This window comes from Otolemur garnettii, unplaced genomic scaffold (assembly GCF_000181295.1).
Source record: "Otolemur garnettii isolate 467f Iridium unplaced genomic scaffold, OtoGar3 scaffold00010, whole genome shotgun sequence".
Lineage (NCBI taxonomy): Eukaryota > Metazoa > Chordata > Mammalia > Primates > Galagidae > Otolemur > Otolemur garnettii.
This window is the reverse complement of record NW_003852405.1, coordinates 13,777,052-13,800,937: the sequence shown is the minus strand read 5'-3', so window position 1 is coordinate 13,800,937 and position 23,886 is coordinate 13,777,052. Positions and strand designations below refer to the sequence as shown.

General features: G+C 38.0%; 1 non-coding gene across 1 annotated transcript; it reads left to right on the top strand.

Annotated features, from left to right (window-relative positions):
* The first annotated feature begins 18,660 nt into the window (after window positions 1-18,660).
* On the top strand, window positions 18,661-18,767 carry LOC111723347. Its single transcript, XR_002771911.1, has one exon. It is a non-coding gene; the product is annotated as a U6 spliceosomal RNA (small nuclear RNA).
* Window positions 18,768-23,886: the final 5,119 nt, after the last annotated feature.

Sequence of the window (23,886 nt, the reverse complement as noted above, 5' to 3'; positions counted from 1 at the left end):
CTTGGTAGACACCAACATATGGTCAGGTCGTACACATGCCAGGGCAGCACATACAGAACTGAAGCTCTAGAGCTGCCCCACGCGGCTCTGAATAGCCGTGAATGAGGACCCTGTGTGAGTAGGTGGAGCCTGTTCGCTCCTGCGCTCACCATTTTTCACTGACCTTGTTTGGAGCTGAACACTGCTTTAGGCGCCCTTAAATTGATGCCTTGTGCCGGCTTTTCAGCTGAGTAGGCAAACAGCCAAATTACTATAAGTTCTTTTTCCGTTCTTTCTGGCCCATTTGCCCAACCAAGAATAGTTACTGTTATTTCTTGACTCTCCCAGTGACTGAACAGTCACTTTTTATCTAATGTTATTTATTTATTTCAATCAAAACTGTCCAATGTTTGGGGGGAAAAAGATCGTGTGAAGAAAGGAACTTAAATTTGACGTATCTTTTTATTATTCATTCTGTTCAGAAGCCTATTCTCGTTCACATCATCAAGTGTTATTTACAATTGGAGCGGAAATCTACCATTTGGGGGGGGCTGGTCTGCTGTTGTAGTTTTCCAGTTGGTCTCCCTTTCACCAGCTTCTCACTTTTCAATTTTTCTAACACAGAAATCCATCCTGCAGTCTGTGATGTTTGATGTGAAGTCCTAGATATAAGACTTCAGAAGGATTCCTCTTTCTCTTCTTGTCTTTGTCTGTGAGTGCGTCTCCAGCTTCAGGCTCGGGTGGTCCCCTTCTCTATCGTGTCTCCCTCTGCCCATCTCAGTATCTTAGAAGACTTCCTGCAAGGTTTCCTCTTCCTCCTCTTGTCTTCTTATATGCTCCATCTGGGCAATCTCATCTATTCCCTTGGCTCTAATATATGTTGACAACTGCGACAACCACATCTCCAGTGCTCAACCTTCTTTCTAAACGCTAGACATGATCACAATACACATTGTTGAGTATCTTCTGTGTCACACCAGTATGTCCTATTCAACGCATCCAGACCAAATCTGTTATGTTTTCTCTGAAACTTCTTCTTGCCTTGAAGAGCATCCTTTGGTGAATAGAAGTGCCATTCCTCCAGTCTCCTGAGTAGAATGTCCAGCTCATGCCTAGAACCTCTCTTTCATTCACCCCATCATATGTAATTATCATCAAAGGCCACTCTAGATTTTTTCAAACTTTTACCTGTTCCTTCTTCAATTCTGCCATATATACTTTAGTTTATGTCCTCATATTATTGCTTGCTTGGACAATTAAACTAATCTCCTGCTGTCCCTTTTAACCTTTTGCCTGGGAACAAAGCCTATAGGCATTCAAACAAGATGTTAGTTTGGAGCAAATGACACCTGCTGGAGTCGTTCATTTTCCCAACAAAAACTCGAGAACACACGTTACTGTTATGTTACCTGACTTGAGTCTGTAAGCATCATACATTTCTTCCTCAATATTTTTCATAGTTGTGCCTGAAATAATTTGTACAAATAGTGGATTCTTATGGGAGCATATATAACTATGGAGTAAGACAAATTCGAAGAGTTGTCAAGTTCAGAAGACTCCATCCTTGTTGGAGAATTTGGATATACAGGTAGGTTTAAAAATACTTCTCACAAAAAAATGTAACCTGTCAAGTACCTTAGAATCTGATTTGGAAAAGGGAAGCATAGAACCTACTTCAAATTTTTCAAAGAAGTCAATCCTTGGCAACTTCAATATAGAGATGACAATTTGAATCTAAAAATATATATGATTGTGATGTTTTGTGTTGCACCATACAAAAAAGAATTATTACATTTTTATTGACATGGCAAAGCTTTGTCATTTCATATTAATTTTTTGTTTCCATATTACTTTTTATAAATAAAAATATAAAATATTGAAACTGAAACCAACTTGGGTGATTTGTTTGGATTAGTGAGAAACCGAAGAATGTCCACTAGCCACCGTATAGAGTAATGCTTTTTGCAAGTATTGCATGCCTCAACTGGCATGCTTTGTCCACTCCACCACCAGAGTTATCTTTCTACATGAAATTAGATCCCTTCAGTCATCACAGAGTCTGGTAGATTCTGCCTTAGCATTGATATTGGAAGGCACGAACAATCTCAACTCAACCCAAATTTCATTACTACCTCCTTCTAGGTAGGACTCTATTCCTTACTAATACTGAGAAAATTTGATTCCCTACCTTCATGATTCTTTTTTATTCATAGTGATTTTGCAAATCCTTGGCCGCTTCTCACTGAAGTGAAAACCCAGATCTTCAGAGTGATCCTCAACTCTCCCTTTGTCAATAGGCCACGCTACATTACATCACTACCCAAAATATTTCTCCAGGGTACTCAAGCCTTTCTATCTCTACTGCCACCAACTTGGTAACCTCCCATTGTCTTTTCCCAGGGCTCCTGCAAAAGCCTCTGATCCGGTCTCCTTGCGTCTGGTCCTGGTTCTTTCTTATTCTGTAGTCTACCACACTATCTGCCTTCTAGATTGCACAGTTTATCAGGCCCTCCTCTTTAGAACATTTCAAAGGCTCCCCACAGATTCTGGATGAAATCTAAACTCCTAGGTGCCTCCTGCCCTTTCCTTAGCTGCATGCCCCATTGCCTTGCCCTTGGCCCTCCCTCCTCCATGCTTCAGCCATGCCCAACCTCCTCCAACTTCTGCAGCATCATGCACTCTTTCTTCTCACAGGCTGGCTGCTCTGCCTAAAACCATCTTCCCCAGCCTGTTCATCTTAATAGCTCCTATTAAACCTTCAGTCTAAACTAAAGGTGATTTCCTCTAGGCAGTCCTCATATTCACCCCTGGACTTTATGAGATGCTCTTGCTATGTGTGGCATAGCAACCTGGTCTCTCCCATCAGAGTCCTGATCACAATTCAGGATACCATATTTTGCCACAGATAATGGGCACTTTTTACCCAAATGTGTGAGGGAAAAATAAAGATACTCACTATACATGGGTAGTACTAATCTGGTGTCTATATAAATTTTTATTTTTTTTAATAAACAGTCTCACTCTGTTGCCCCAGGCTAGAGTGCCATGGGCTCAGCCTAGCTCACAGCAACCTCAAATATTTGGGCTTGAGTGATGCTCTTGCCTTAGCCTCCCAAGTAGCTGGGACTATAGGTGTCCACCACAATGCCTGGCTAGTTTTTCTATTTTCAGTAGAGTTGGGGTCTCACTTTTACTCAGGCTGGTCTTAATTCCTGAGCTCAGCAATCTACCCAGCTCAGCCTCCCAAAGTGCTAGGATTACAAGAATGAGCCTTCACACCGGGCCTGTATGTTTTTAAATCTTTTATTTATGCTTATGTGCTACAAGTATAACTCTCTATTATACAATAACTGCTAAAATTCCATTATAATACAAGAAACAAACATCTAAATATAAACAAATAAAAATTTAAATTAAAAAAATTAAAATAAAAGATATTTTTCTTGAAAGTGTGGGCCCAAAATGTGGGTGCACATTATATATGGGAGTGCATTACACATGGCAAAACACAGTAATTATGATACTTATTTAATTATCTTGCGTTTCCCTAGCTAGAGTGTGAAATCAGAGAGACTTTCTTTCCTGTTAAGTCCTAAGCCTAGTACAGCACCTGGTGGTATGTGTTTGATAAATATACTTATTAGCCTTGTAGTGGGACAAACACAGGGTACTTTAAGAAAGCACTTACAGGTTCTTCCTTTCTTTCTTTGAGATGCCACACCGTCTCCCCCACTCTCTTTTCTTTCTCTTTCCCCATTGTCTTTCCCCCTCTCTTTCTAAGAAGATAAACTTTATACTTTGTATCCTAAAAAAAAAAGTATTTATACAAAACATGTTTAACCAATGCATAATAAATCACTATCCTTCTCCCTGAATGAAATGTCTTTCCTTCTCTTACCTACATGATCAATAATCGTTTTTAAAGAATCTGTTCGAATGTCATGTTTTGTTTTAATGTCTTGCCTGATCCTTTCATCTTATTTCTGCCCCTCCCTACGTGTAAATTACCTCATCTCTGGCTTTGTCTTCCTGGTAGCACAATTGTCTGGTATGGAACACTAATGTACTGCGATTATATGTTTATATGAACACTACAAATGATGAGATCTAAGACCAGCAGTGACAACTGATTTATCTTTGCTTTCCAAGCATCTGGCTAGCAGAGTTCCTAGCTTACAATAGTTGTTGAATACATGAATGAAAAAAATCAATGAATGAAGAATACATGAGTTAGTATCAATGCCTGAACTCCTTTGATTGGTCTTTACAGCTCATTCTCGACTGCCTTTTCTTCCCCTTCTCAAGTATGTCAATTCTTAATTTTTTGCTCCATTGGAAAAAAAGTAAATGTGGCTTTGCTGGTAAAACCTGTTCATTTCCTCCTCTGCCTTTTATATAACCATTCATTCACCCACCCCCACCCCCACCCCCCACCCCCTGTCTTATGCCTCCTCTACAGCTCAGGTGGAAATTCCTGCCCATGTTTATTTCACCTCTCCTGTGGTCATTTCTTTAGTGTTTTTTTCTTTCTCTCTCTCTTTTTTTTTCTTGAGACAGAGTCTCATTCTGTCACCCTGGCATCAGAACACACAGCAACCTCAACTCTTGGGCTTGAACAATCCTCCTGCTTCAGCCTCCTGAGTAGCTGGGACCATAGGCCCCCACCGCGATGCCTGGTTAATTTTTCTCTTTTTAGTAGAGATGGGGTCTTGCTCTTGCTCAGGTTGGTCTTAAACTCCCAAGCTCAAGCAATCCACCTGCCTTGGCTTCCCAGAGTGCTAGGATTACAGGCGTGAGCCACCATGCCCCCAGAGATTTTTGGTTTGCTCTTTTGTTTTCTGTGGACATAAATTTATTTCTACTTTCCAGTTATGTATATATTTTTCAGTGTATTTTTTAAGGGTTGCTAAGGGTCAGTTGTATCTTGACTGATATAATTCTCAAACTTCTATGGTGTTAAGCAAAACTGTTTTTGTTTTAAATCACGTACGCCATACACGGGTCAGTTAGGGCCCTTTTCCACTTTGCTTTACTGTGAGGCCCAAGATGATAGAGCAGCTTCAATCCGGTTTGGTGCTCATCAGGACAGCAGAGGGAAAGAGCGAGCCCGGTATATCACACACTGGCTCTTAAAACTTCACCTGGAAGTGATTGTGCTCATCTGCGAAGCAAGTTGTGTTGCCACACCCAGCTATGAGGAGTAGAGGAAGGTGACGTTATTGTACCCTAGAAGGAGCAGATGTCTTGACACATAGCACTAACAATCCCAGAAGACTTCTATTCCCTTTGAAGGTTTATACAGGTTCTAATACAGAGCTGTGAACACAGCAGAATCGTTAGATGCTAAACCTAGGGGATATTCATTCCATAACTCTGCCTTGACTTGATTTTAACTGGAGGTTCTCTTGGAGATGAAACCCAAGTTCTGCTAAAGCAAGAAAATGAACTGTACCCAACACACAAAGGCAGAAAACACTTTAAATGCTTTAGCATTTTCTGAACTTGGCAGTGATAAAGACCCTACTAATAGTGTAGATGAACTTGATATTGTGGCCCTATTTAAAAAGCACTAAATCCTCCCAGTTGGAGATAATTGATGAAACGGCTGTATCTCAAACTTTCTTTGGCTGCCACTAACAATGTTAAATTAGATAACTAGCAGCAGCAGTTTGCGAGGAGATGGAAACCATCTGATACGATAGAATAGAAAATAGAAACAGATAAAAGTGTGAGAATTCTGAAAGCCATTGTGTAAGTTTTCTGAAGTTCAGGCTGTACTACCTTAAGAAGTTAAGTTGCAAAGATAATGAACATGGAAATGCCTGGCCGACTGGAAAATGTGACATAGATTGTGTAGTTTTAAAATTGTGCTCATGTGGGAGGATAAGCAGAGGGTGAGTGGAAATTTTCAGAGGTCTCTATCCTGTCTTGTCCCCTGCTGTGCCGATTAGTAACTAGCAAATTCTGACCAGAAAAGCTGGGGTGATACTGTGTGCTATAGATTAATATTCTCAATGCCATCATTTGCAAAATGGGGACTGTACCTTGGGAAAAGCACCTACCTCATAGGGTTACTGGGATGATTAAGATAATAAATGCGAGAATTTAGCTTTGTGCCCAGTAGTCATTGAATGTTAGCTATTATGATGACTGTACGTTTTTAATTTTTTTCTAGTTATTGTTCTTTTAAGAAAATCAGACTTGTTCCCTTTCAGAGACTGAAGAAATAAATATTCTGTCTTTGATATATAAAAAAGAAAAGTAGAGGGTACTTCCATATTGCCATTCAAAAATCAGTGTTTTCTAAATGGTTGTGTATGACCAATTAGTGGGTCATGAAGTCAATTTAACAGGTCATGACCACCATTTCAAATAGCAAAAAGAAAAAAAAAATAAAAAGAAAATAGGAAAAAGAACGGACACATGATAGTGCATTTCATATCCTAAGAATAAATATTTTTATTGCCATTTTATCTCAGATGTAGTCTGTGTCTTAGTTAACGTGTATGTATACTGGGTAAAATGTAAAAGGCATTCCTTACTCTGGATTATGGTCCTAAATCTGAAAGTCATGCTTTTAAAGAAATGTACATAGGCCTCAGTTTATGAAAGATCCCATCCTGCTAGTTGTAGCTGAATAGAGTTTCTCTAGAAATGTTCTTGTAAGCCACATTAGATTTGTATGGGTAGAAAAATATTAAAAATTATAATAAATTATTTCATAGGGTTTTGAGGGTCAAAAAAGCAATACATTCGGGAATTTTCTCCCTGTTCCCTTTCACATCTCCAAATCTGATAAGGTTCTTTTTACAGCAATGAAAACTATAACAAATTTTCAAATATAAAAATGTAAGCATTGTCCTGAAATCCTGATTAAATCTGCTTGATTTAATCCAGCAGCCTGGCTACTGTGCTTACCTATTCAGCTTTCATCATCTGATGTCCTAACTACTACTGGGAGTCCCAAGATGCCATCTTAAAAAGCTAAACTTTTCCTACATGCACAGCGAAAGCACAGGGAATTTAAAAAGTACTATGTCACAATTGGCCCCTGAAACCTGAGTGTTCAGGCTTCAAATTTTATAAGGCTCCTGTGTCTTGGGGTTGCAAGAACATGAAGAAAGAAGCCGCACACTTGCTTTTTGTCTTTTAAGCACTTTTGAATGCAGGACCTTGAAACACCATTTTACTGAAGGCGTCCCTCCAACTGGAGTCTATTCCTGCAGAGAGAACACAATAGTCTCTCATTAGAGAGACCTGCTACATTTTCCTGGCTTTTCCCTGAGGACACTTTTACCCTCCAGCTCTGTCATCTGGTGTCTGTCTATTTTCTCTCATACAACTTTTTTTTTTTTTGGTTGTAGTTGTCATTGTTGTTAGCAGGCCCAGGCTGGGTTTGAACCCACCAGCTCTGGTGTATGTGGCTGGTGCCCTAGCCACTGAACTACAGGCACTGAGGCACTCTCACACAACTTTTGCAAACCATCCTCACTGCAATGGAAAACATGACTTTGGGTCTCAGGTTATCAGACGCTACCATCCACATGTCACCTCCTGGTGTTGTGTGTTCCCTGTGTCTGGAAGATTGTAGTCACCAGTCCACTGTTAGTCTCTCAGTGTCACTCTTTGATGACAGGATTTTTCACACCCTCCTTGACGTAGTTATCAGGATCATCACCACATAGTTCTCAATGTCATCTCAGTCACTCGCCCTGTGAGCACCTTGTCCTTATTGGTCATGTGACCTCTACCATCCCTGTTCTAAACCACCCCACCCTGGCCCTCACTTTGGATCTTTTCCACGAGGGTCATATTTATTTTTTATTTATTTTATTTTTTTGTTATTTCATTTATTTTTATTAAATCATAAACACACAGATCATGTATACGTTAATGTATTTATGGGGTACAATGTGCTGATTTCATATAGGATTAGGAACGCTTACATCACACTGGTTAATATATACTTCATCTCGTTTACTTAATTATTGTGTTAAGACATTTATACTCTATACTAATAGATCCGACATGTACCCTTGCATTATGCACCATAGGTGTGATCCCACCATTCACCCCACCTCAATTTGACCTTTCCCCTTCCCTCTCATCCCCCCCTCCCTTCTTCATCTTGGGTCATAATTGTGATCTATTCTTCATATGAATGTGTGAGTGATTGTAAATTGGTTTCATAATAGTACTGAGTACATGGGATATTTTTTCTTCCATTCTTGAGATACTTTATTAAGTAGGATATGTTCTAGCTCCATCCATGTAAATGTAAAAGAGGTAAAGTCTCCATCTCTTTTAAGACTATATAATATTCCATGGTATACATATACCACAATTTATTAATCCATTCATGAGTTGATGGGCACTTGGACTTCTTCCATGACTTGGCTATTATGAATTGAGCTGCATTGAACAATCTGGTGCAAATATCTTTCTTGTAAAGTGGTTTTTGGTCTTTTGGATATACACCTAGTAGAGAAATTGCAGGATCAAATGGCAGGTCTGCTTTTAGATCCCGGAGTATTCTCCATACTTCTTTCCAAAAGGGACATATTAGCTTGCACTCCCACCAGAGCAGAAGTGTTGCCTTTTCTCCACATCCATGCCAACATCTGTAGTTTTGGGATTTTTGTTATGTGACCCGCTCTTACAGGAGTTAGATGATATCTTAAAGTGGTTTTGATTTGTATTTCTCTGATAATTAAAGATGATGAGCATTTTTTCATGTGTCTGTAGGCTATGTGCCTATCATCTTCAGAGAAGCTTCTGTTCAAGTCCCTTGCCCACAATGAAATGGAATTACTTTTTCTTTTCTTATTAATAAGTTTGAGTTCTCTATGGATTCTGGTTATCAAACCTTTGTCAGAAGCATAATCTGCAAATATTGTCTCCTATTCTGAAGACTGTCTGCTTACTTTACTTACTGTGTTCTTGGCTGTGCAGAAGCTTTTTAGTTTGATCAGATCCCAGTAATGTATTTTTTGGTGTTGCTTCAATTGCCTAGGGGGGCGGGTCTTCCTCTAAATAATCATTGTTTTATGTTTGTATTTAAATCATCACTATTTGATAAAACATGTTTGTTTCCCATATTTATCAAACATCACTTTTGTGCCAACATACTTCTTCACATAATTAGACTTCATCTTTTGATGTATTTTGATTGTACATAATAGTTCCTACCCATTATAGGCTCATAATTAAACTACAAAAAACAATGAATACATTCTGGAATTGCTTTTCCATCTCTCTCTGCTCTTACTCTACCTTCATTTGGTTTGACTATTTGCAAGCTATGTCCATTAATTTATGCAATTTCTTACCCCCTCTATGAAATTTATGTTCATCTGTTACTCTCTCTCTCTTTTGCCTTTTCATTGGACTGAACTGGAGATGGAGGCACCCTGTAGCAGTTGCTATTTTTGAGGACTTATTTGTTGGGGTGATTTATGAGGTTTGAGTCCACTAGTTCAATGCTTTGTGGCAGCATACACATGTAAACATCACCTGATAAATGTACATCTTCTTTGGTAGCAAATTAAGAAATTACCAATTCATTGTATCATTAAACATTTCCTGCATGTTTTGTTCCCTTAAGACAAGTGAAAAAAAATGCTTATATTGTGTAGTCTTTACCATTGCTTTTGCATTCAATAATAAAACAAATGTTGAAATTCACTAGTGCTCCTATTAGTTTGGAATAACCAATTATGAATTCATTGTACTGTAGTGATTTTAATAAAAATATAATCAGTTCAAACTAGTTGGCTTGATCTTTTCATTGAGAAAGGAGATTATTTTTCACTCTCTGGTAGTTGCATTAATTTGTCTCCACGATTGGAATATAATTAAGTAAACCAATTCCTTTACGATTTTCTCAAATACCTACTTGGACAAGTGAAGGTGCTAAGAAAGCAATGATGTTTAGCCCTCGCTTCCTGTCCTTCAGCTACTTACAAACTAATTGATGAGATGGGGCTGAGTCTGTGGTTTGCCACGCTGCAAGCATTTCAAAGTTTTGTTAACACTTTCAAGAACACTCCTTGTGGCAAGCGGGCTGGCTGTTCACCAAACCAGCTTTCCTCATCCTTCTAAATAATTAGCCAGATCATATTTCATTTCAAATCTATTTTCCAGATTTTTTTTGCAATTAGGTGTAGACATATGATTAAGTCCCGCCCAATAGAATGTGAATAAATGTGATGTATCTTGCTTTTAGATCTGTGCCATAAAACCCCCACACGATCCTTTTTCTTCCTCTGGAACCATCTGTTGGCTGACGGTCTATGTCCTAGGCTATCTGAAAGTCCCGTATTGAAGATGGCTGATCCTTCCTTAGAGTAGGTCCCTGAAAGACCAGTATAGTGGAAAAGGCTGCCTCATCATTCACCCCTCTGCTGAGCAAGAACTAAATCTCTATGTGGTAGGCCAGTGAGATTTGTGGGTGTGTCTGCTACAGATTCTAGGGTGACAATAACTAATACACTAATGAACTCAAAGAGCTGATTCCTGTACTTTCATGATGTAAGAAAATGAGGCTTGTTAACATAGAACTTGAGAGACATTATTACAGAAGCTAAGTATGTACAAGTCAAGACTGCCATAAAATAGAAATCACAAGTTATTTGTTCCTGTACACTAAAGCGAATAGAGAAAAAGGAGAAGGGAGTGAGGTCAGGAAAGTCTGGGGAGTGGCTGTGAGCCTTGGAGGTGCAGTAAATTATTTCTGTAATGACATTTCTAGTTCTTTCTGTGTCCAAATATCCACAGCTGTGGCTCCCTGGTGATTTGGGTCTACTTTTGGGTGTCCTTATTCATTGCAAAAGAGGGTGAAACTAATGAGCTTTAAATCAATAACGCAAAGAATGGTTAATTAAATAAATTTTGTTGCCAGACCCCAGATGACACTACGTCCCAGTTCTGATAGCTGGACTTCTGTATTACTTTTATATTGTTAAGATTTTCAAAGAGTTAACTTCGGGTTTTTAACACTCATTAAAATTTTCTGTGTGCTATAAATAAGTCAATTTGAAAAGCTGAATACCCTTCAATCGCATTTACAACTTTATTATGTACATATTATTTATTGAATAGCTAAGGAATTTGTATCCCCAAGGAGGAAAATGTAATCCTGTGTCAGTGAATGGGTGACATTTAATGGTGAATGCTTCAAGCATCAAGGAAAAGTGGCATCTCTCAAACTCAGTCAATAACTCATAATTTTATTCATACTCGAATGACTTTTTGATAAAGCATTTTGTTTCCTTTCCTAACAGTTCTCCTTTTTATTTTTTTTTTTTTAGTGACAGAGGAGACATATGTTTTCATCATGGCATATTTTTACAGAAATACATATGCAAGTAATTGTTTTTTAAAAAAGAGTATATGTAGGAAGTAGGTTTTTAAAATTCTTGCATGTCAGAAAATGCCTTTCTTTTGTCCTTACACTCGATCCATAACTAACTGGTTAGAAAAATGTCAATTCAAACCATTTTTCCTAAGAAGCTCAAAGGAATACTACATTCACTTAGCCACTTGACATTCATATGTAAAGAAACCCACCCCACCTCCAAATCCCCCAATTTTAGATTTTTTTTCTTTTTGTGTTTGATGTGCTGAAACTTTGTCAGAATATTTCTAAGTAGGGATCTTCAGCCTTCGTGCTTGACACTCAGATGACATTTTTCAATGTGAAAACTTAAGTGTGTATGTATGTTTTAGCTCAGGGAAATTATCTTATTTCAATGGCGCTTTCTTTATTTATTTGAGTTGATTTTCTCTCTTCTTTATTTATTTGAGTTGATTTTCTCTTTTTATAAATCGCTCTAGCATCTTCTGAGTTTGTCCTCTATGTTTCTTACCCTGTCTTTTTGCTTAAAGTTTTGGGAGTTTTTTTTTTTTATTGTCTATGTTACTCATAATCATTCTATTTATTAAACATGCCTATTTAGTTTTTAATTTCAGCAAATGAATTTAATTTCTAAGCATGCTTTTTTTGTTCTTGGTGTGTGCCTTTGTTACAAAAACTTATTCTTGCTTCATTAGTGATAGGGATTTTTGAATCTTTTTGAGATTAGGATGAACCTTTTTGACATTAGAATGATTTAAGTGTCTTTTTCCTATTATGTCATTTTTTTTTTCCATATAGGACCAGTTCTTATGTTTGGTCATCTTGATTTTTTTACCATCTTGATTTTCCATAAAAAACAATTACTTTTGGTTCCCTTCTGTAGGATAAAGGACAGGGCTGACTTTACCAATAAAGACAGCTGACATGTACTTCCTCTGATCATTTTAAGCCAACTTACAGTCCTCTCTCATGAGTGCCAAGACTTTACCAGTAGACTATATATGTAGGTGGGCTGTGTCAAAAGATGGCAGAGAACAGGGATAGGTTAACAGGCCAGAAACCACTCATAGCTAAAGTAAGATGTAGTAAGATTTTACTATGGAATGAAATTGTAAAGTGGATTTCACTCCCTACCAGTGTTACCCCAGTTCTCCATTTATGCCTGTTGTTATGTTATAAATATTCACAGTGCACACTTTCACTCACTAAGGAAGACTGATTTGGAGAAGAACTCCTACAGTCACCTGATTCTAAATGAGCTGGTCTTCTGTTTTTCCTTTCCAAGTCTACAGTGAGAGCCAGGAGTTTCTGCATTATCTATTATGTATTTTTAGTGCTTTTTCCTATGCCCTTCCTAAATAAAACCACCCTCTGTTAAAGGCAACTTCTGAGGGTTGGCTGGGCAAATTGCTGCTATCAGCTGTCTTATATCCACAAGGGACAAAGGAGCATTCCTTGCTCTAGCTGTTTTATAGACCATTCCCTACTGCTTCTCCTGGTGTCAGCCTCCCGACTTCCTCTTGTTCTATATGCCAATTGATTTTAAATTTAAAGCGTCTTGGGGGCTTTCCAGAAAAGTTTCTTACCTTTCTGCATCTATCCTCAACACTTTTTCTATGCTTTGCCTATCTTTATTCTGTTTTTCCATCACTATAGTCTCACAGGCTGTGTTCTTGTACTAGTTTTCTATTACTGCATAACAAATTACCAAAATTTTAGTATCTTAAAACAAAATCCACTTGTTGGTCAGAAATCTGAGTTATAGACTAAAATTAAGTCACAGTTCTCCAAGCTGTGTTCTCATTGGGCAGCCTGACTGGGGAAGGCTTTATTTCTGAGCATGTTTAGGTTATTAACAGAGTTTGGTCCCCTTGAATGACTACCCAGGACTAAGGACCCAACCATCCTTCTGACTGTTGGTGGGAAGTCACCCTGAGCTCCTGGAAGTGGCTTTCATGCCGCCTTAGTGGCTTGCCCTTCTTTCAATACTCCAGGTATCTTTTCCAAGTCAGGGTGAAAATGTCTCTTCTAAGGGCTCATCTTATTAGACCCACACAGAGCGATCCCTTCATGGTAATTCAAAGTCAACTGACTGGAGCTCTTAAATGCATCTATAAAATCTCTTCCCCTTAGCCTTCAAGTGTAACCTAATTATGAAAGTGTCAGCCCACCACATTCACAAGTTCTTTCAGCACTCAAGGGGAGGAGAGATGACACAAGGTATATATATAAGGTGGTAGAAATCTTGGGGGCCATCTTAGAATTCCACCTACCACCTTTCCCTGGGAAGCTAATCAATTCTGAGGTGAGGTTCCATGCAGGAATTTCATTAGTGAGAGCCATCAAGCTGAAGGGGATGGAAGCACACAAGTGGAGGAGAAGGTGGGCTATGACATAATCACAGATAGGTCTCAGTTAATGTCACCTGTAATCTGGAAGCTGGCTGGCCCTTCATATTTGTACCTAGTTGGAGGAAGAAGCTACATTTTTATACCCTGTGCTTTGCTTGTCATTGGATATGAGCTCTCTTTGGAAGCCAATCTTGCACGGCTGACAGTTTTTACTCTACAACTACTCTTCACTATAGTAGGGGGAATAAATTTCCAGTCCTAACATGAGGACCTGGACTGCCTGTTGCTGTGCACACAGCATAATTCCACATAACTGCTTTACACTGCTCACCATCCATGCACATGTTTTCCATGGTAATTATTTCCTGTGTTAATCTTAGATCTCAAGCATTTGATACACATGAAAACATTCTAACTTCCACCACTCACTGGGTTGAAATAAACAGTAGAGTAGTTTAGCAATAGATGTTAGCAGAACTTTTTATGAGAGTAGTGGTTTAACATATAAATTGTACCACAGCAAATTAATCTTTTAGAAAATAAAGACAAATGGAGAGTAATTTCAAAAGAGCCTCTTTTCTTGCTCCGGCCCCATGGAATGGAAATACTTATTAATAAGAGTATCAACTTGTCAAATTTGCTTGGTGTGGTGCTCCAGAGCTACAGCAATATTACCAGCATCCTGCAGAGGCTCATCTATCTAAGTTGCTTTAATCTCTTGATTTTCTTTATAATAAATAGTTCTGAAGCAGTGACATTGTACTTTCCTGAGCTGAGGCATATCTGAATAGATTCTATAGAATTCAGCCACCTGTGGATGTGCTGTGGCCCATCAATTATTTTATTCGTGAAAATCTCAGCTGTTTTTAAAAATTACCATTTCTTTTTTGTTTTTTAAATTTGAAAAAAAAGTTCCATGACAGGTAATGAGAAATTCAATGTAAATTTTGAAATATGATTTCAGGCTTTCTTTTTCAGCCTCCTTTACATATGAACTAATTATTTAGTGGAGGAAATGACTGGCATAAACTGAAAGATACATTCAATGAGACCCTTTTGTTTCTACAGTAAATAAAAGTGATTGTTGTGAGAAAATGATCAATGTCCCCATCGGTAGATTCACATCAAAAAATAATTAAATGGACAATGAACTTGTAATTAGCCAGAAAACATTAGATGCAAGTGGGATGTCAAAGTTGGTATAGATGGAATCTGTCACCTTATTCATAGGCTCCAGGTGAAAACAGTGATTCAGGATGCTATTTTGGCAAGTGGTACAAGCATTGCTCAAAATGTAATAAAAGTTGGAGAGACATTTTGAAGAGATGAACAGGAAACCTAGAATTCCCTATTGGCAATATGATTAGGAAAAAGATCTTGGAAACCAAGAAAACATTTCCATATTCTAGAATTTGAAGATTGAAGAAAGCGTTCAGCATAGCTCTTTCTAATGTTGAGGTTATGCTGTACTTGGCTGTCCAACCTTTCTCTACTTTTACATCCACCAATAAATAAAATTCTCCAATTTTTCTACAGAGATGTTGAAAGAATGATATGGCTACTGTTTTCTCCTTTGGTTTCTGGGCATTTGCATTTTCATTACATGCCCAGATAGTTTCTCTGGGTAGTAAGAAAGAGTATTCAGGTCTGTGAAGAAAATCATATGTAATGAGACTGTGTAGTGCCCGTGACCTTGGAAGAGAAATACATAATTGTAACTGTCTGAGTAGCTATAGGGGAAGGAGATTTTATAGTAGATCTTACTTTTATTTCAATTAAAGTTTTTGTGGAATGTTTACTGGCCAATTCAACAGATTCAAATTTCTGCCCAAACTCAGTTATACACCCATAAAGTAGAACTTATTTGTAAATCTGAACTTATCTCCCTTGGAAATCAGTTCCCATGGTTCTCCATGATCTTATCAGGTCAATGCCTGAGATAGTATCATCTGAAACAGCTGAGTTCCACCTGTCTCTGCGAACCTCTAGGCATTTGTTGGTGATGACTACACAAGCGTTCATGTCAGAGTGGACATCCTGCATCTCTGAACGACTTTTTATTTTTTTAACTTACACAACAGAAAGTGTTTTCTAATAATACATATTTCTGTTAGTATAACTTCCTGTTTAAAGGAAACTTCTGCATAGCTGTAGTTTATACTTACGGTGTGACCACAGGAAACATATACTCTAGTTTCCCCACAGGACTGAGTTGAGTCGTGCTCAGCCACAGTCCCTGGGGTAAGAGTAAGCCCGGCTATAGATGTGATGACTGTTAATGCTGCTGGTGGCCGCTTACCTCTTCAATAATAATTGCCATGATGGAGCCTAAGTACTACAAAAGATGTGACTCCCCCTTGGAAGGCAGAATGTCACAGATCTACAAAAGCTGGTCCTTTGGAACTTCAATTTATACTTGTGCAAAATATATTTTGTTCCTGTGAAGGAATAAACCTGAAAAGTAGAAAACAAAAGTAAAGTCTACTTCTAAATCTATGTTGCTGGCTCAGGCTTTGTTGACAACCAAGATTGGTTTTTTGAGGAAAAAGTAGCTAGAAGATTCTATTTGGAGTTATTAAAAAATTGAATTATATATGAAGTGATTCACCTTGGAATCAAACTTTATTCCCAGATTGTCCAAACAAGTATCTAAAATTGCCAAAGAAACACAATGATACAAGTTCTTGGAGAGTGTCATTCGGAAAACGGACCAATAAATGAAATGAAATTTCAAGAGCTTCAAGTAGTTATGAGGATATCAATATACTTTAGATTGTGTAAAATCTTGCCAGGAATTTTTACTGAACTGAAGCCAAAGCTCACCAGGCAGCACAATGTCTTATAAAGAGCTGATGGCAGAAACAGCATCCAGTGCTTATGTCCAAGTGTTCTCCAGGAACCCCCGAAATCTTAGTACAGTAATATTTGTAGGATTCAAGGCAAATGTGGGGTTTGTAAAGCATTACTTTAAGGTTTCTTATGGGACATTGCTCATTCAGTCACTTAGTCTTCCTTTATTAAATAACCACCACGTCTGGGGAATTGTGACAGGCATTAGTGATACATGGTCCACAGTGACCAGAGTTTCACAGTGTTGAACAAGAAACACATGGATTACATTTTTTTGGTTTTCATTTAGGTATAAATTACATAAGATAAAATTCATCAATTTTAAGCATACAGTATATGCTTATGCTGTATGCATATGCTGTTGGTAAATATATCCACTTGTGAACCATCACTAAAATAATAACATAGTCACATTGCCATTGCCCCAAATGCTCCTTAGCTCTACTTTGCTGATGATTACCTCATTCACCCAATACTCACAGCAATAATGGTTTGTTGCAAGAGTTTTGTTTCTTTCTCAAATTTCTTATAAATGGAGTGAGATGGTATATAGTCCCTGTGTTTGGCTTTTTGCGCTTGGCATAATGTTTTTGGGATTCATCGATTTTCTCTTTTTTGTTTATTTTATTTTATTTTATTTATTTTTTTTTGAGACAGAGTCTCACTCTGTTGTCTCAGGCTAGAATACTATAGCATCATAGCTCACAGCAATCTCAAAATCCTGAGCTTAAGCAATCATCTTACCTCATTCTCTTGCTCCTGAGTAGTTGAGACTACATGTGTGCACTATCACATGGGGGCTAGTTTTTCCATTCTTAGTGTAAACAGGGTCTTGCTCTTACTCAGGCTTGTCTCAAACTCCTAAGCTCAAGCAATTCACCCACCTAAGTGCTGGGATTATAGGTGAACTCAAATCCCAGAGTGCTGGCATAATTAGTGTGAGCCACCAGCCCTGGCCCTGAAGAGATTAATCCATTTTAAGGCAAGTATCAGTAGGTTTTTTTGGTTTTTGTCATTTTATTTATTTATTTATTTATTTTTTTGAGCTAGAGTCTATGTCGCCCTTGATAGAGTACTGTGGCATCACAGCTCACAGCAACCTCAAACTCTTGGGCTTAAACGAATCCCTTGCTTGTGTTCAGTTTTTGGCTATTATTAATAAAACTGGTATGAACGTTCACATGTGAGTTTTTGTGTGAACATACATTTTTATTTCTCCTGGAATACTTAAGAGTAATAATGTCTAGGAATTGGGATATATGTTTAACTTTGTAAGACACTGCCAAACTGTTTTATAAAGTGGTTATGCTACCTTACATTCTCACCAGAAATACTTGATAATCCAACTGCCTGTCATGTTGAGTGGGTGTGCATTGGTTTTTCATTACTGTTTTATTTTGAAGTTTTCTTCTGACTAATGATGTTCACCACTTTTTTGTAATGTGCTTACTTTTTATTCAATTTCTTCTTTGTGGAAATATTCTTTTAAATATTTTGCTTATTATTATTTTTTAAAGTTAGATTGTATGACTTCTTGGAATTGAATTGTAAAAATTCTTTATATATTCTGTATAAAAGTCCTTTATCATATATATGTTTTGAAAATATATTCTCCTAGTATATGCCTTGACTGTTCACTTTCTGAACAGTGACTTTGGAAGAGCAAGTGTTTTTGACTTTGATGAAGGCCATTTATTAGCCAGTCCTTTCCATGACTTTCCTTGACAAAGCAAATTTTGAACTTTGCCAGTTTAAAAAAACATTTTCTGACGTGAATCAAAGTAAAATGATAATTCTCTATGGATGAAAAAAGTCTTAGAATAGTCATGGTTAAAGAGATAATTGGTAAACAAAGTTGGTTATTTTGTTGCATACAATTTTTACCATAATAACCATATTATTACTGATAATGTACATTAAGACATATCAATATTTTACAATATTAGAATATATATTAATAACATATATACAAACATAACCCAAAGAAAATTAAGCACAATTTCATATTTGACAATATTTCCTGTACAGTTTTAACATATCAGATAAACCTGATATGCTTCTCTTAGACTTTCCAGTGGCCCTAATATTTAAAAAGCTAGTTTGAGATAAAAAAAACTGGATTTAGTGCTTGCTTCAGCAGCACATATACTAAAGTTGGAATGATACAGAGAAGATTAGCATGGACCCTGCACAAGGATGACAGACAAATCTATGAAATGTTCTATATTTTTAAAAACCCAAAAAAACTGGATTTAGAATTTTGATTTTAGAAAGTTTGTAAAATATCAAAGATAAAAATGCAAAACATTTGTTCAAATAGAATCACAAGTTGCTATAAAATAATGGTTGTTTATTTAACCAAGATTGATAATCAGCAAAGAAAACTCTAAAAGTGATATAGAAAGTTATATAAAATTTAGTTTCTCTAGTTAGTCCAAACACTAATAAAGACAACACAGGGCTTATCTTGATAAAATTTATTATCTTTTCTTCTTTTAGGCCACTTGCCAAAATGGTAAAGAAAACCCTTCTGTTGTGTGTGTGTGTGTTTTAAGGAAATAGGTCATGAAATTTCATTAAGAGCAAATTAATATCTTAAGAAAACTTTGTTGTTTTAACCAAATTTTTATAAATTATAGCCAAATGGATCACACACAAAATTCCTGCCTAAAGTCCCTCTCATGAACTTCATTCCAACTTGCCCAAGACCATCTCTAACATTCTTTAAGCTCTCTATTTCTGTCTCAAATTTCCCTTTCCTCAAACAGCCATATGAATTGTCATTTTGGGACAATAATTCCCATATAAGATCCTTTATCATATAATAATATTCTTTCTGTTTAACCTTTCTTATCAAAAACACATTTCTATATTCACTGCCATTCCACAGCTCTTTCTTACTTACTATTTTTCCATATTGTTTCCCTTCTCTTCTCAAACCTGTATTTTTAATCAGTCTTTAACCTCTGAATTAGACAAAATTCTATATACATTTAATAGGACACATTTATGCTTCCTTTATGATTTTTCTTATTAAAAATATATCTTATTCTTTGGTGTACTGATATATACTAGAATCACATGTATTGATTATAATTCTTATTTTTAGTTAACTTTATATTTTTGGGGAAAACTTAAGCAAAATGTCATGAATTGTCTGTCATAAGACACTTTTCATAAAAGAAGATCACAGTTTACTATAAAATTAGTCATTCGCTTAGCCAAATTGATAATTAAAATGTTTTAAAGAGCACAAATCTTATTCTGTGATAGAGAGAAAACTCAGTTTCCCAAGCAATCACAAGAATTGATGTAGACAAACTGAAATGCACACTAGTGAGGAAGCAAAAGGAGTCTCTCTTTCTTTCTTCTCCCCACTGTCTGCATTTTATTCAAAAGGCAACAAAAATATTTTGTTACCTTTACTAACCATATGAAAATCTTGTTCAAAAGAGGAAACCAAATTTCAGCATTGTGTTAGTGTACTAATGGGAAAGCTAATTTTAATTCTAATCAATTTGACTATAAGTCAAACTTTTCATAATCTTTATTTTTAACTTTTATACTCATTTAGTTTTTATCATCATTTACTTATTTAGTATAAAACCATTTTTAAAACTCGTAAATTATAAAAATTATACTTTTCAATAAAACGTAATATTTCTATGTCTATTTAATGAATGGTGCTGAGAGAAATTTCTATGTCTATTTAATGAATGGTGCTGGGAGAACTGGCTAGCTACATGTAGAAGACTGAAACTGGACCTGTACTTCTCACTGCTTATAAAAGTTGACTCTCACTGGAAAAAGACTTAAATTTAAGACATGAAATGAAAAAATTCTAGGAGAAAGTGTGATTAAAAACTCTCAATAATACTGGCCAGGGAAAAGATTTTATGAGAAGACCCCTTTGGCAATTTCAGCAACACCAAAAATAAATAAATGAGATATGATGAAACCCAAACCCTTCTGCACGGCTAAGGGCATAACAACTAAAGCAAACAGACAATCTTCAAAAAGGGAGGAGATATTTGCATGCTATAAATCTGACAAAGGGCTGATAACTAGAATGTACAGAGAACTCAAACTAAGAAAAGAGCAAACAATCCTATCTATCATTGGGCAGGAGACATGAACAGAACCTTCTTTGAAGAAGAAAGACTGTGGTATATGTATGCCACTGAATACTGTTCAGCCATAAAAAGATGGAGACTTTACATCTTTTATTTAACCTGTACAGAGTTAAAGAGCATTCTCCTTAGTAAAGTGTCATAAGAATGGAAAGCAAGTATCCAATGTACTCAATACTAATATGAAGCCAGTAGATGAACTAATACACATCCACACAAGAGAAAAACTCTGGGTGGGTCAGTTCTATTTGGGCAGTTCCCTCCATTTGACTCTATCATCCTGGTCTTTTTAGTAAATTATAAGGAGGTGGGATGATAGACATGATATCTATTTGACTACTTCCTGTAGGTGAAGGGTGGTTTGGGCTGCCTGTAAGGAAAATGGGGGTAGGGGGGTGAGAGTGATCTTTACAGGAACATTCTTGGGTCTTCAGTTACTAGTCCAAAACTGAGAATGAGAAAAATCATAATTAGTGGCCCTAAAATAGGAAATAACCAAGGAGGCCATGATTCCAGCACCACTAGGTTGGAGTACCTGAGGGTGCAGTAAATTACCATCAATTCTCACCACTGAGATCCCATGTTTATTAGAAAAGAAACTTGCTTACATTTCACTAGCAAAAATACCTGAAATTCAAATTTTGTGATTGTCCAGGGGGCATTCTGATTTTCTGGGGATAGTCAGTCTTCCACAGCTAGGCTTAAAAGGTTGGGACATTTTGTTAGGTCCTGGGAGTGACTGTGAACCAGATCTTCAGAAAGACATGGGTAGTCAGACTTCTTATGGGGACCTCCACAGACTGGACACATTTGGGGTGGAGGGTCTGGATTTGGGCACTGCTTTGCCCACAGGCCTGGTTTCCTGCACTTAAAACATGGTCCTGGGGGAGATTTTGTTCTTTTAGAGTGCCCCAAAGAGTTTCAAGAAGTAGCTAGATTTCGCCTAATGGCAGAAGCCAATAACTGGAGTTCTGTGAGGCGCTGTTTAGACGCCTCTTCTTGGTTATTAAAGGCCTGAAATTCCAGGTCAATAAGTTCTCACTGGGATGTCTGAGGGCTCTGGGGGGATTTTTGGAGCTTTTTACCGATATTGGGTACAGACTGAGAGATAAAATGCATGTTAATAAGGTGGACGTGAGGATAACATATAAATCATGCCAGGTCAAATTATATGTTTGGGTTAGACATCTAAATTCTTGAGAATATTTTGTGGAATCTGTGGAGAATGAGCCTAGTTTTTGACTTATGTGAGACAGGTCTAAGAGAGAAAAAGGGACATGAACCCTGACAATGCCTTCTGTTCCTACAACTTCTTAGAAGGGATATAGAGGTTGTGGTGGGCTGGAAATGGAAGGCCCAAAGGTGTGGCTAGACCTAGTATGGGGAAATTGGGTCCACCATGATTCTTTTCTCTCCCAGTTTCACCATCTTTTCTCTCTCTATCACATATGGCAGAGGGCAGGTGGTGGGAGGTGGAGCGAGAAGGGAATGGGGTAGAATTCCGCAGGTAGGAATAAGGTTGAGGGAGAGGGACTGTGAAGGAGCAGAAGGGGAGGGTTGTCTGCTGGGTTGAAGGAAGACAATGGAGATTCAGATGAGTGGGGGGAGCGGGTTTGATACACACAAAGAAAATCTGAGAGGGTTCACAAGATGAACACAGAGAAGGAATGTTTCAGAGGAGGAAGAAAGGTTTGGATGTAGAGAATCTCTGACCATTTGCCTAATCTCTGACAGTAATTATTGAGATCAGTGAGGATTGAGAGCTCAATAGTGCCTTTTCCAGGCCATTGTGAGCCATTGTCTAGTTTGTACATAGGCCACACTGTATTACAGAAAAAGATGAGGCACTGAGGTTTAAGGTCAGGGTAGAGCCTTGGAGGCTTGAGATGAGTTAAAAGACAGCTTAAAGGTGAAGAATGGGGAATCTGTGACTGAGCAGTCTCCATATCAGAAACTAGAGGTAAAAAAATAAAATGAGGTTAAAGCGAGAATGTAAAGAGACCCTACAAGGAGGAGGAAGGAGGTGGCTGAAGGCTAGGGTCAGGAAGGTTACTAGGTCTCTTTGTGTGACCTTGAACTAGCTGGGAAAAAAAAATGGAAGAGGAGGAAAGAGGTGGCTGGGGCTGGGTCAGGGAGGTTACCAGGCATCTGCATGTGAAACCAGCTGGAGAAGTGGCCCAGACCTGTAGGAGGGTGTCCCACACATGCTGGATGGGCAAGTCTGACTCACCAGAGTGAGTCCCTGTGTGGCTGGGGCTGGGGTCAGGCCTCTGCATGTGAAACCAGCTGGAGAAAAGCAAGGCTGGGGTTAACCAGCTGGAAGAGTGGCCCAGGCCTATTGGAGGGCATCCCCCAAAATGAGGCTCTGGATGGGTGAATCTGACTCACCGAAGTTAGACATGGACCTCCCAATTTTTTTGGCCCAGAGTGGGAAAAGGGAAGAGAATTTAAAAAATCTCAGAGAGGGGCTATACATGACTGCTTAAGAAGCCCAGAGATGGAGGGAGAGGGAAAGAGGAGTTGGAGTGGGGAAAAGGAAAGAAAAGTTTAAAAAGTTCAGAAAGAGCTTTTAGACAAATGCTCATCTCACCATTAAATGGATGAATTTTGGGTGGGGGTCAAAGGGGTCCCCCATTTCCCCTTGTCTCGTTGGAACCAGGGTCCATCTAGTTGGGTCTGACAGGGTGTATCTCAGCCCCTCAAGGGGGCTTCTCCCCATCTCAGGTTCTTAGCACCAAAATGAGAGGTCAAAAATGGTGTTGGGTTCTGTGCCGGCAATATTGGCCTTTATTTCCACCCTGGTGCAGGTGAGCTGAGCTCAAGAAGGAATTCAGCACTGTGGATTAAGGTGGATGGAAATTAAAAGGGTCAGAAGGGTAGAGGTTGGCACATTCCTTTTTTCCTAGGTGGGATGTTCTATTGAGGTGGTACACTCCATTTGAGTGGGTCCTTCCCTTTGGCTCTATCACTATGCACACTTTGAATACTCGCCAGGATGTCGTCTGGTTCTTCTGGTTCCTTCTCTACTATAAATGCATTTAAGCACCACAGGTCTACAATGTCCCACTGGTAGAGATGATGCTAGAGGTGGCCCTCAGTCTAAAAGAACTGAGCAGCCACTATGGCACATCTCTAGGTCTGCCCTTCCAATAAAAGGCTGTTGAACGGAGGGTAGGTGCACATTGGGCAGTTCTAGGTCAGCCCTCAATTTGTTGCTGCC